At 41.9% G+C, this 13751-nt stretch overlaps 1 protein-coding gene across 3 annotated transcripts in view; it reads right to left on the reverse strand.

The window, feature by feature from the left end:
* Positions 1 to 10749, reverse strand: part of LOC129754742 (WSCD family member AAEL009094) — a 140799-nt gene extending 130050 nt beyond the window's left edge. Inside the window, exon 1 of one of the 3 annotated variants that reach the window (XM_055750959.1) lies at positions 10492 to 10749. The gene's annotated coding sequence lies outside the window, so the exon portion shown is untranslated. Of the gene's footprint in view, positions 1 to 10337 lie in introns of all 3 variants that reach the window. The other 2 variants (XM_055750958.1, XM_055750957.1) reach the window with 2 other exon arrangements.
* Between the last annotated feature and the right edge of the window lie 3002 nt (positions 10750 to 13751).

Genomic DNA, 13751 nt, shown 5'->3' on the forward strand with positions numbered 1-13751 from the left:
TAAATCGTTGGTCTTCGTCCGCAGGCCTCGAACATTTTGATAATAAATTGTCAGACTTTTAAAACAGTCACTTCTTGACAACGTTGGTCTTAAACTAGTATTTGTACTGTTCAAGATTGATTCTGTAGGACAATCTTGAATGGGGGGCAAGGCGTTCTGAGTTACGAAAGATGCGAAAATGTGCTAAATTACGTCAACTTTCTAATCCCTTCTTCAATTTTTTTCCTATGGGACTGAACCAATTTTGGCGACGATTTTTACACCACTTTTTTACATTTGGTGGTCATGATCTTAAAAATTTTCAAAAATGTATACCCTTATGCGCAACGTATAGTTTTCAACTTCAGCTTTCTTGGACACAAAGTGAATTTGTTTTGAGCATTTCGTTGCTGATCTGCAGTCTTTTTATTGAAGTTTGTTTTTTTCGGATATGCTTTTACACTTTGAATAACGGAAACTGAAAACCGTTTTTCAGTTTTTTGTACAAATCGGTGGAGAAACAAGAGAAATATAACAGTTTTAGCCAGGAGTGTCAAATTCACACTCCAGGAACTCTAACGGGTACAAATTTCTGGAACGTATGATGATAACAAATTCTCTTACTGCAAAGGTATTTTTATTCAATGTAAGGAATATCGAAATTTTATTTTGTTTGAAAAACATCATCTTACATTATCACATTTTAGGGCATCCGCAGCAATCGCGAGCAAAGTGAAAATGCTCACGAGTTTAATCACTTCCATACCGCACCGGGGGTTAGTATGAAGGTGAGCAAAATAGGGCCGTTGCCGTCGGGACCGACAAAATCACCAAATTTGCTCACTAGAAAGGGGCGAGATCAAACATGCACTGAAAAAATTCTATCGTTTTAAGCAGAATTAAACAAACGAACGGAAAGCGGAAACTTTTTTTATTGCGCAAAAACTAATTCCATGAAATATTTTCGAAAAGCCCTTCAAGTCCGACGATTGCTTTCTGAAAATTTTGATTGTGCATTCCGTGTAGTAAACATTTTACTGACTCCCACAACCTTGAGTGAAGCTTCGAGGATTTTTCTCGGAATAATAATAATCGAGACCAATGCGCTGTGCAGGATTTTTGTATCCAACCGTATGGGTGGCATTCCATTACTGTCCCTACCTATTCGGCTTTCGAAACGAGGTCTCTCAATAAGTTTGCAACTAATGGGACCCAGTTTTTCGGAGAAGCAACTATTTCAGTCTGCACGTTGGATAGAAAAAGAAGTTGAAGTTTTAAGCTGAACTATAAACAAACGACGTCGCAGCGTGTGGATGTTTGTTGATATCCATTTTAAGAAAAGACCCGAATGACCCGGGTGGTTATAAAGGTCTCTAATAAATTATAATAATAATAATTTTAGGAAAAAATGTGTATGAGATTAAAATTGTGGATGGATTTTTTTTTTGGATAACCAGTTGAATTCGCAATTTCGTTACATTTTTTCGGGTTTATCCAGGAATTGAACGAGAAAGTGCAATTGCTGGTTCTGATGGTGAGTTATATTTATTTTGTATTTTATATTGTTTAGGACTTTTTTCTACCTATGAATTTTGATAACATTTTTTCCTTTCTCACTCAATTTCAGATAAACAAACTCGAAGCATCGTATTTTATGACCAAAAAAGATCATGTAACTAAGAAGAGCCGTTTGGTGGACGACTCCGAAAATTTACTCGGTCCGTATTAATTTAAGATTAAGATTTTCTTCAAAAGTTTTCTCAGTGCAATGCTAAATTTAAAAATAATTATGCTACCGCCCGGTGCGCGAAAGAGTGTGTATCCCAAAACCGGTCCGCTGAAATGAGCAAAACCGGGCCGCGTATACTCACTTATTGGTGCGTTTGCTCTTAGTAGTTGCTAGCGAAACGAAGTTAGCACGGAATCAGCTAGTAGTTCTTATAAAATCCATAAATCTTAAAAGAGCCTGGAATTTGTATTTTCAGGATCAGAGTTTAGGGTTTATTTTTAAAGTTGGTGTTAAAAAAAACTAAAATAATTTAGGTATGTGGGTATTAAAAGTACGGGACGAATAGAAGACGAATAGAGAAATCGACAGGAGTCGAAAAAAGTAAAAAAAAAGTCATCTGAAATTTGATCTCAAGCCAATTCCTCGAGAAATGATCTTTCCATCCACTTATCTTCTATCTTTCCATCAATTTAAAAAATGCTTCTATAAATGCCTTTCAAAGCAGCTACAAAACATGTTTGAAACTCTTTTCAAAGCTCAATATTTTGATCATTTTAATAATCTTCTAGAGGACGCTTGGCAAATTCCCGATTTTTTTAATTTTTTTTTGGTTAAAACGAACAAAAGAACTAATCTATCAACATTTTTGTTTGTGACCAAAAACGAAAATTTCTGGACAAGTTTAGTCAAAACGGACATGAACGATTTTTTAGAAGCTGAAAATACTGCTCAAAATTCTGCTGATGTGTTTTAATAGAAATATAATATTTCAGTGTTTTTCTTTTTGAATTTTATTCAATAATGTTTAGGTTTTGCCCAAATTTTCCAGGTTTTTGGGTTGAAAATGTTGAACTCAACTGCCTGAATTTTGCCAGGATTTTAGTTTGAATAGCCCGGATTTATCCGGTCTAGATACATACGTGCGAAAACAAATTCTGGCAACATTATTCTAGAGTAGAGGTGCTAAGGACATAATTAACCATCCAATCAAAAAGAGCACTCCTCTTTTTAACGAAAGTACGCATTTCCACAAATATTTTTTTATGCGAAACACATCTTTAGTTCTCTTGAGAAAAAAAGTAGTCTTCTCTTCAAAAACGCTAGAATATTTTCTATAATCCTACTTTTTCAAAAGGATGAAAATATAATAATTTTTGAGTACAAGGAAATAAGCTTTTAGGATGGATCTTGATCTACAATAAAAACACTGACAACATGATGTACACATAAATCATCAAGTTTTGCTTCAATTCAAATTTTGTTTTTTTCACTTAAGCTATTGTTAATTCGTTTTTGAAAAACTTGTTAACTAGAGGCAAAAAGATTCCCATTGGCTTTTGCAGATTTAGTTCCCTCTGCCGTAGAATCCTACAGCTTATTCAATAATGTATGTGTGGGTAAAATATTTGTTTGTGTGAATATGTACAAGGATAGTATAACTTATGAATATGTGTATAGTTTTAGTTCCTTTATACACCTTACTTGCTCAAAGCTCATTATTCCTCAGAGGGTTCTAAACTTGCCACACATAGTCAATGATTTTCAACTTTTGGCACACGTTTTTGAAATGCATTTTTCAACATTACTTTCAATTTTTAAAATTTCAAACCGGACACGAATTGAATTTCTTAAGTGTCCGAAGACGATCCAGTGATGCAACTTACATATTATATGTGTTAAATATGGTTTTACGAGCGTTTTCTTTAAAGTGGCCATTATGCCCTCAACTCCCCTAATAATGAAACAAAAATCTTTTGAATATGGTGAGCCTCATTTAATAACTTATTTTTTTAAAATTGATTGATAACAATTAGAAGAGAAACATTTTTTCGCATGAAGGTCAAATATTGATTTATTTATTATGTTTAATGAGTTTTTTGATCGGATAAAACCTTCAAGTTATATTTGTTTATGAGTCAGAATACATACTTTCGAAATCGATCTAGCAAAAGGTGGATTTACACTAAGTTTAATTTTATGCATCGAGACTTGGTTGTTTTGAATAAGTTTATGATAAAACCCTTTCAAGTTCTGAGGTATTTTGACTCCGACAAAAGCTCATGATCATGATTAACCTTCCTAAGCCGTTCGCAAAATTTTGAACAAATTATTTTTCGCTTGTTTTGACTAGTAAATTGATTTCGTTCCACTGGTCTTGACCGATATATATGACTTTAGATTCATTGTTTAGGTAATTTATTCAAGATTTTAAATATATAAAACTTAAATCGATTTGACTTAGCAGATGACCTATATAATGCTTTGAACAGAAAACCTCCGAAAAAAGACATCATTTTAAAATTCTTATATCTGCAGTATATGTTGGTGTATTAATTTTTTTTATATGTTTTGAAATTGTGAAAAATAAATCTTTTCAAAAATATATAAAAATTCTAGGGTCCCATGGAAGTTTAGGCCGCAATCTTGGAATTATCGGAAAATAAAATTCTCACTTTTTAAAATAGGTAACATTTTTTCTTAGCAACGCTTCGCAGCAACTGCTTTTTATGTGGTTTTTCAAACAATTGTAGCAACGTTTTCCGAATTTACTAAAAGATGTCGGAATTCGACCAGTTTTTCAAACGTTTTGTAGCAAGCAAGCACAACCCCCCGGGAGAGCTTAAATCGAACAAAATCGTTTGCTCTCCCGGTCGTGCTCTCGAAATTTGCCGTCCTATAGCAGACTGAAGAAATCGCCCGCATGGTTACGTAGGGTGGTTTGTGCTGATACGTATGAATATTTTTACGTAATTCATAGCTAAAGTCATTGACTTCATCATTTTGATTGTTTTTCAGCTTTTCAAAGTTACAGAGACCTAGTTCAGAAATGTTTTAAGATTTTTTTAAGAATCCTCATTTTGCAAAATATATTTCAGATTACTAATCTGAACTTCAAATCCGAATGATGAATAAAATTTTAGAATAAATAATTGAATATTCACGATTCATATTTCTTTGTTCACAATTATTTTTTTCTAATTTAAAAACTCTTAAATCGAAATTATGAGCTTCTTCTTCCCTTTCAAAAATTCCTTGTTCACAATAATATCACTCGATTGTAGAGACTAAAATCTATCATTGGTTATATAAAAAGTGGGCAGGTTTCATGAAAAATTTTAAGAAATCGCGATAACAAAATGAGTACGAAAACTACGATTTTTTTCTTGTTTTCACTCTCGTATTACGAATAATAGTAATATTTGAGATACTATGTGTATTCAGTGAAAATGATGATCATGTTATCAAAATGATACTAAAATTTGAATTTTGAAAATCGGTTCAATTAAAAATGAGATACAACACTGCAAAGCAAAAGTTAAAAAAAGAAGCTTTTTTTCAGAAAATCCACGCTAGCGACCAAAAATTCCATATGACCTTCAAATTTTCTATATGTTTAAAAAGATTTATTTTTCACAATTTCAAAACTTATAAAATAATTTCAATACGTCAAAGCAATTCAAAGATATGGGAATTCTGAGAAGACATTATTTTCGGGGGTTTTTTCCATTCGGAGCAGAATCCAGACGTTCGGATAAGTTATATCAACTGAAATTTTATAGATTCAGAAACAAGAATAAATTTCTAAATAATGAATGTAAAATCATGAAGATTGATTAACATATATCATCAGGGGAACGCGCGCAAACTCTCGGGTCATATTGACCCGAACGGCTTATGTGCAACTTTTTTTTTTTGGCTTGCCTGTTAGTTGTGGCATTTCCGGTGGTCACCGGAAGTTGCTTTTTCTATTGGTTATGTATCTCGTGGTTTTAGTAATATGTTCCAAATTTCATATTTTTCCGATTTTTTCAAAAGAGTAATGACGATTTTAAAGTTCGCTTCGGGTCATATTGACCCGAACGGCCGGGGAAGGTTAAGGTTTATTCAAAACAAATATATTCTTGATTATGAAAAACAATCGTATATGTTGATGATAAGTCTCTTCCACGAAGGTTTTCAACAAGAATAAGTAGATGGCAGAAACATCTGGCTGTCCTGGTCTAGTGAAGTAGACAATGTGCAACTCGAGACCCCATACACCCAACCTTCGGGTAGTGGTCATATCACCTCTTGTCTGCAACTCCGATTCTCTACCTCCCCGTGGTACTAGCTGGGGTGCGAGCAACCTTAGCGGAGATCGGGTACCCAACCCCGGTGGATGCTTTGGTCGCATGCAGAATGAGTTAGGGGGCTTCGTACGCGTCTGTTCTCCATGTTAGGGGCGGCGTGCGGAGTGCAACAACGTCCTGGTGGTGTTCGGGACCCAAAACAGCAACATCACGACGGTCCTCCTGCGAGATAGTGGGGTTAGCTGCGGGCCTTGCGAGCCTGTGACTACTAAAAACATAAGCAACGAATAACGAACAACAAATTTCGGATGGAAATCGGCAAAGACCCACGCGACGAAAAGGGACTAGCGATTGGAAACTTGGAACATGGAACTGCCGATCTCTAAATTTTGTGGGCAGTACCCACGTGCTCTCCAACGAATTGAAGAGCCGCAAATTCGACATCGTAGCGCTGCAGGAGGTATGCTGGAAGGGCTCCACGGTACGAACGTACCCAGATGGTCGTGCCATCTACCAGAGCTGCGGCAACACACACGAGCTTGGAACAGCTTTTATAGTGATGGGAAAGATGCAAAAGCGCGTGATCGGGTGGTGGCCGATCAACTCACGAATGTGCCGGTTGAGAATCAAAGGCCGGTTCTTCAACATCAGCATCATCAACGTGCACAGCCCTCACCTCGGAAGTACCGGTGACGACAAAGACGAATTCTACGCGCAGCTGGAGCGTGAATACGACCGTTGCCCAAAACATGATATCAAGATCGTCATCGGGGATTTCAATGCTCAGGTCGGCCAGGAGGAGGAATTTAAACCGACAATTGGAAGGTTCAGCGCGCACCAGCTGACCAACGAAAACGGCCTCAGACTCATTGATTTCGCCGCCTCCAAACGAATGGCCGTACGTAGTACCTTTTTTCAGCACCGCCTCCCACACAAGTACACCTGGAGATCACCGTACCAAACTCAATCACAGATCGACCACGTTTTGATCGACAGCCGGCACTTTTCGGACATCATCGACGTCAGATCCTGTCGGGGCGCCAACATCGAGTCGGACCATTATCTGGTGATGGTGAAGATGCGCCCAAAACTCTCCGTAGTGAACAACACGCGAAACCGGCGCCCGCCTCGGTTAAATATCGCGCGACTGAAGCAACCTGAGGTCGCGGCAGACTACGCGCAATCGGTCGAAGCAGCGCTGCCGGCAGAGGGCGAGCTTGACGAAGCCCCTCTCGAGGACTGTTGGGATACCATCAAAACAGCCATCAACAGTGCTGCGGAGAACGTCATCGGTTATGTGGAGCGATCTCGACGGAACGACTGGTTCGACGAGGAGTGTAGGAGGGTGATGGACGAAGAGAATGCCGCGCGGGCGGCAGTAGTGCAAAGAGGCACCCGTCGAAATGTGGAAAATCACCGACAGCGGAAGAGGCAGCGAGTCCGACTTTTCCAGGAGAAAAAGCGCCGCCTGGAGGAGGAAGAGCTCGAGGAGCTGGAGCAGCTGCATCGTTCCCAAGAAACACGAAAGTTCTATCAGAAACTCAACGCATCCCGCAAAGGCTTCGTGCCGCAAGCCGAAATGTGCCGGGATAAGGACGGGGGTATCCTGACGGACAATCGTGAGGTGATCAAAAGGTGGAAGCAGCACTTCGATGAACACCTGAACGGCGCACATGCAGGAGATCAAGACGGTGGGGGAAGGTACATCGCCGGCGTAGCCAACGACGAAGAGGAGCCACTCCCAACGATGAGTGAAGTTAAGGAAGCCATTCGCCAGCTGAATAGAAACAAGTCGGCTGGGAAGGATGGCATCGCAGCTGAACTCATCAAAATGGGCCCGGACAGGTTGGCCGATTGCCTACACCGGTTGGTAGTCCGGATCTGGGACATAGAACAGCTACCGGAGGAGTGGAAGGAGGGGGTAATATGCCCCATCTACAAGAAGGGCGACAAATTGGACTGTGAGAACTACCGAGCGATCACTGTCCTCAATGCCGCCTACAAAGTGTTGTCCCGAATCCTACTCCGCCGTCTCACGCCACAAGCAAACAGATTCGTGGGAAGTCATCAGGCCGGCTTCATGGAGGGACGGTCTACGACGGACCAGATATTCACATTACGGCAAATCCTCCAAAAATGCCGTGAACACCAAGTCCCTACGCATCATCTATTCATCGACTTCAAAGCCGCATACGACACGATCGACCGTAACGAGCTATGGAAAATCATGGACGAGAACGGCTTTTCCGGGAAGCTAATCAGACTGATCAAGGCGACGATGGATGGAACGCAGTGCTGTGTGCGGATTTCGGGTGAATTGTCGAGTTCATTCGAATCGCGCAGGGGGCTTCGACAAGGTGATGGTCTATCCTGCATGATGTTCAACGTGGCGCTAGAAGGTGTTATTCGACGAGCGGTGGGCGAAATGCGGGGCACGATTTTCAACAGATCCAGTCAACTTATCTGCTTTGCCGATGACATTGATATAGTCGGCAGATCATCTGCGGCGGTGGAGGAGATCTACCGCAAACTGAAACGCGAAGCAGGAAGGATTGGGTTGATGATTAATACGTCCAAGACGAAGTACATGCTGGCCTGCGGATCCGAGACCGACCGAACCCGCTTGTCCAGTAATAACAAGGTCATGATCGACGGCGACGAGCTGGAGATAGTCGAAGACTTTGTCTATCTCGGCTCACTGGTGACCGCAGACAATGACACCAGCCGTGAGATCCGGAGGCGAATTATCAGCGGAAGTCGTGCCTACTATGGACTCCACAAGCAACTGCGGTCGAGAAGACTTTGCCCTCGTACGAAGTGTAACCTGTATATGACGCTTATTAGACCGGTTGTTCTCTACGGGCACGAGACATGGATATTGCTCGAGGAGGACCTGCGTACACTCGGAGTATTCGAGCGACGAGTGTTAAGAACCATCTTTGGCGGCGTACAGGAGAACGGAGTGTGGAGGCGAAGGATGAACCACGAGCTCGCGCGACTCTACGGCGAACCCAGTATCCAGAAGGTGGTGAAAGCTGGCCGGATACGCTGGGCTGGACATGTTGCGAGAATGCCGGACGACTGTCCTGCAAAACAGGTGTTCGCTACGAATCCGGTAGGAACAAGACGAGCGGGGGCGCAACGAGCGAGGTGGTTAGACCAAGTGGAGCGTGATCTGGCGAACGTGGGGTGCCCGAGAAATTGGAGAACGGTTGCTATGAACCGAGTGAATTTTAGGAATTATGTTCGTCAAGTTATGTCGTGAGACGGAATACTATGTAAATAAAAAATAAATCTGGCTGTCCTTTTAAAGTTCAGCGCTTATAACCCGGTTAAATGTTAAAGGTTCAAATTATACCTTGCATTCGTTCATTAACCAAGCGCCGGGTAGAGGCACACTCTTTGATGTGACACGAGCTACGATACTGAAGGGTGAAAAAACAACTACAAAGTCTAATCTAGGCGACAGTTTTTGATAGACAGGTTTAGCTTAGATTTTGACTGTTCAGTTAAATCAGTCTTATTTTTTTAGAATCCTAATACTACGTGTAGGTACAGGAATCCTAATACTACGTGTAGGTACAGGAAATATGGTGGAATGAGATTAGCCCGAGGTGTTATTCTACTGAATTTTTTTTATTGGTTTATCATTTGAAACGTCAACAATTTCTTAGAATCTTAAATATCTAAAGCCCTCATGTTTCAATCAACATGGACGTTGGCTTAACGATTGTCAACGATCAAAAGACAAAAATCTATGAATCTGTGGATGAAATCGCTGTAACCACTTTAAAATACTTGAGTCCTGATATCAAAAGAAATGCTTTCTTCGTAGTGCCATCATTAAATATCAAAGATACTCTGACTGACATTTGCTGTGCGCGAATCCTTGGCATAGAAAACGGTGCTAAAAAGTGACAAAAGAATCCTAGAATAGACAAAACAAATGACACCCAGCAATTCCTGCATACATAGTAGAATAGGGCGCTGTTCTTGTGTCTTGTTTCTGATCTGCGATGCTTCACTATTAGGTAGTACACGCTGCTGCAACCGCTTTTCCCCCCGAAGGAAAAACAAGCACTACTAGAAAAACAACGACAAAACATCATAAACACTAGCAGCAACTAGCATACAAATCGGTGCTGTCGATGTGTGGATGTGTATTTTTTGCCTTCGGTCTTCGGTTTTTCTCTCCATTTTCGTCGTTGATTGTTTGTTGTGTAAACTTTTCTCTATGGCTCCTCGCTCTACTCTACTTGACCGTGTGATAGAATGTGCACTTTTCCAACACCTTTTCGTCACGCTTTGCACGATCCATTCCCGATGATGGTTCCTCGCTAGCTATTGTAGTTGATTCCTTTCCATCTGACTTCCCATGTTCTGACAATATGCACAAATTCACACAGCAACGACGATCCCTCCATCAACAACAAGCGACCAGGGCACCACCCACCGAGAGACAGACAGACAGACAGCCAGAAGAGAAAGATAGGAAGCGAACGAGAGAGAGGAAAGCGAAAGTGTCATTTTTTGTTCTCCATTTTCCACCCAATACCTACATCTTACGAAACAGGAATCCGCAACTGGAAAATGTGTGCGGTCGTGTGTAAATATTCCACCTCTGGGTGATGGTTCTTGCAATTTTTAGACTGTGAAAAAACACTCGCACTGAAAAAAAAAAACACTCACTTTCCTCGCCCGATCGGAACGAACCTGTTTCGATTTATGCTCGATAATTGTTCCACCCGGAGGGACACAAATTTTCCACCCAACGCGCGTAAACCATTTCCCGTTGGAAGTTGCCACTTTTTTCCACACTCTCTCTTTCTCTCTGCGTTATTTCACCAACAAAATTTTCCTCCTCCCTATATCTATGCCATAGTGGAAAAACCGGGATGTGGGAGAACACTACCGACCGAGTAATGTTCGTCTTTTCACCGGGACCGAATGCAGACGACTGAATGTTGTATTCCGCTCTGGCTTTGGCTCTAGCTGACTAACTAGGAAGGAACCACGAACTGACGGCAAACCCGACCCGACCTATTTGGGGAGAACATTTTCCCCTGCGCGTCTTGTGTTTTGCGAAATCGACTTTGGGTCGCATTTCTAAAATATAGGATAGAATCCACCTAGCATTGACTTTGAGAGCTGAGAAAATATTTGTTTTGAAATAGTTCATAAAATTTTTGAATGAAAACCAAACGTATTTTTCACGATAATCTTAAGAGTTTTCTAAGAAAACTAAAACAAAACACCAAAAACTCATAAAACCATATTTCTGAAATCAAAGTTCTCATGAGTGACGTCATTAGTAAGGCTCTATAAATTTTAACAATTAAAACAGTTCAATTACGCTAAACTTAACTATTCTTATTTTTTTTTTAAAGTAAATTACGCAGCATAACGAAAGTATTCGATAAGTGCATTTTCTCCTATGGCGACCGTGAAAAATTGTTTAATGACTGTCAAAGTTCTTGTTCGTCGTTCTAAGAAAAGCCATGAGACTTGAGACATGAGACATGAGACATGAGCCACGAACGATTTGGGCGTTTCTCGTCTCACATCTCACATCTAACTTCTCACATCTCACTTATCACATCTCACGTCTCACATCTCACTTCTCACCACTCATTCCTCACTTCTCTCGGCTTCTCACTTCTCACGGCTTACATCTCACTTCTCAGGTCTCACTTCATACTTCTCACAGTTCATTTCTCACTTCTCACTTCTATTTTCTGACTTCTCACTTTTTACGTCTTTCGTCACAAATCTTACTTCTCACGGTTCTCATCTCATTTCTTATTTCTAACTTCTCTCGTCTCACGTCTCATTTCTCACGGTTTACTTTTTAAGTTTCACGTCTCACATCTCTCGTCTCTCGTCACACGTCTCACGTCTCACGTCAAACGTCTCACGTCTCTTATCTCACGTCTTTCGTCTCTCGTCACACGTCTCACGTCTCACGTCTCACATATTACGTCTCACGTCTCACGTCTCAGTCTCATGTCTCACGTCTCACGTCTTACGGTTCACGTCTCACGACTCAAGTCTACGTCTCGTTTCTCACGGCTCACGGTTCACTTCTCACGTCTCATGTCTCATGTCTCTCTTCTCACTTCTCACTTCTCACTTCTCACGGCTCACTTCTCAGGATTCAGGTCTCATGACTCAGGGCTTAGATCTCAGGACTCAGGTCTCAGGTTCAGTTTTCAGGTTTCAGGTCTCAGGTCTCATGTCTTACTTCTCACTTCTCACGGTTTACTTCTCATATCTCACTTCTCACGTCTCACATGTCTCTCCTCGCTTCTCACGTCTCATTTCTTATGGCTCATTTCTTACATCTCATGCCTCACGTCTCTCTTTTCATTTCTCACCTTTCACTTCTCATGGCTCACTTTACAGTTTCCATGACTCAGGTCTTAGATCTCAGGACTCAGGTCTCAGGTCTCTTGTCTCGTGTCTCAGGTCTCAGGTCTCAGGTTTCAGGTCTCGGGTCTCGGGTCTCAGGCATCTGGTCTTATGTCTCAGGTCTCAGGTTTAAGGTCTAAGGTCTACCGGGGTAACCAAAGGAGAAAAAAAGTCTCAGGTCTCATGTCTCAGGTCGTAGGTCTCAGGTCTCATGTCTCAGGTCTCAGGTCCCAGGTCTCAGGTCCCAGGTCTCAGGTCTCAGATCTCAGGTTTCAGGTCTCATGTCTCAGGTCTAAGGTCTTAGGTCTCAGGTCTAAGGTCTAAGGTCTAAGGTTTAATGTCTCGAGTCTACGGCACTTTTTCCGGCCAATGTGCTTTTCACTTCTCGACTTCTACGTTTATTTCTTCTCTTTATTAGTGACAATTCGTGGCATGCCAACGCGACAGATGATGATGAGCGCTTCTCACTTGTGACTTGCTGACCGGTCACAACAACTTGAGTGTTAATTTCAAAAAACCACGTGAAAAAACCCTTGTTCCCGAAAACCGTGTAAAAAGTACCGTGTGAAAAAAATCGCTATTCGTTGAACATTCCTTATTTTTTTATTCCAACACATCTTACCAATCTCCTGATTCCACATTTTTATGAAAAAATACTTTTTTAACTGTCGCCGGCCCATATTACGACCCCTTCGCCTATCTAGTTAAATTTTTAGTTTAAAGATACACCCGACACATTTGTAACCAGCATAACCTGTACTGCCTAGTTCAGTAGGGATCTTTGATAAAAGCGCGTACCATGCAAGGAAGCGCCTTAGTCGGCAACGAAGGAGGATCACCTGACATTCCCTAGCGCACCACCAACCAGCGCGATTAGGTCAACGGGAGCGTATTTGGCGGATAGATGGCGCTGTACGCCTTGGTAGCACCATTACCAAGAATGACAGGAGGGCATGATGGGAGGAATCCATGGATGCACCACAAAGCCTTTGACCTGGATCGGGGTCAAAGACCGCATGCAAGATCCGCTTCATTTGAATGGAAGATCTCGACGAAGCCCCACAATTCTGTGAACGCCATCAACCAGCTGCGAAGAGCGTTCGAACATCCAGGTAGCAATCCGACTCGACCCCGAAAAGGCAAGAATATAACGCTGGTGCAATCCTTTCTCCAATCATGTTCCTACAGGACCCCGATATTTGGCTTTGGAAAACCATCCCGCCGAGCCAGCGTCCGTCAATCAGTGCTGGCCGTTTAGGGCTCATTCCTTCGCGCCACCTTGGCAGCATCCGTTTACCCGTGCTGGCCATTCTAAGGCTTGAACCCATTGGTCGGATTACCGGCCTCAGTCAACCTTGCTGTACGTCATTAGGCCCGTGCCGCACCTGGCCTGGCTCTTCGACCGCCCGTACACTGACCGCGTGGGTCGACCATTTGCACCGGAATTCCCCCCAGAGGTGTTCGGAATTTGTGTAGTGCAATCAGGCAGCCATCAACAACCGACGGCCAGGACGTCAGAGGTGGGCAAGCCGTGCATGCAGTATCAGCAGTGACCCGTTGACCTA

This window comes from Uranotaenia lowii, chromosome 3, assembly GCF_029784155.1.
Source record: "Uranotaenia lowii strain MFRU-FL chromosome 3, ASM2978415v1, whole genome shotgun sequence".
In the NCBI taxonomy this organism is placed as follows: Eukaryota; Metazoa; Arthropoda; class Insecta; order Diptera; family Culicidae; genus Uranotaenia; species Uranotaenia lowii.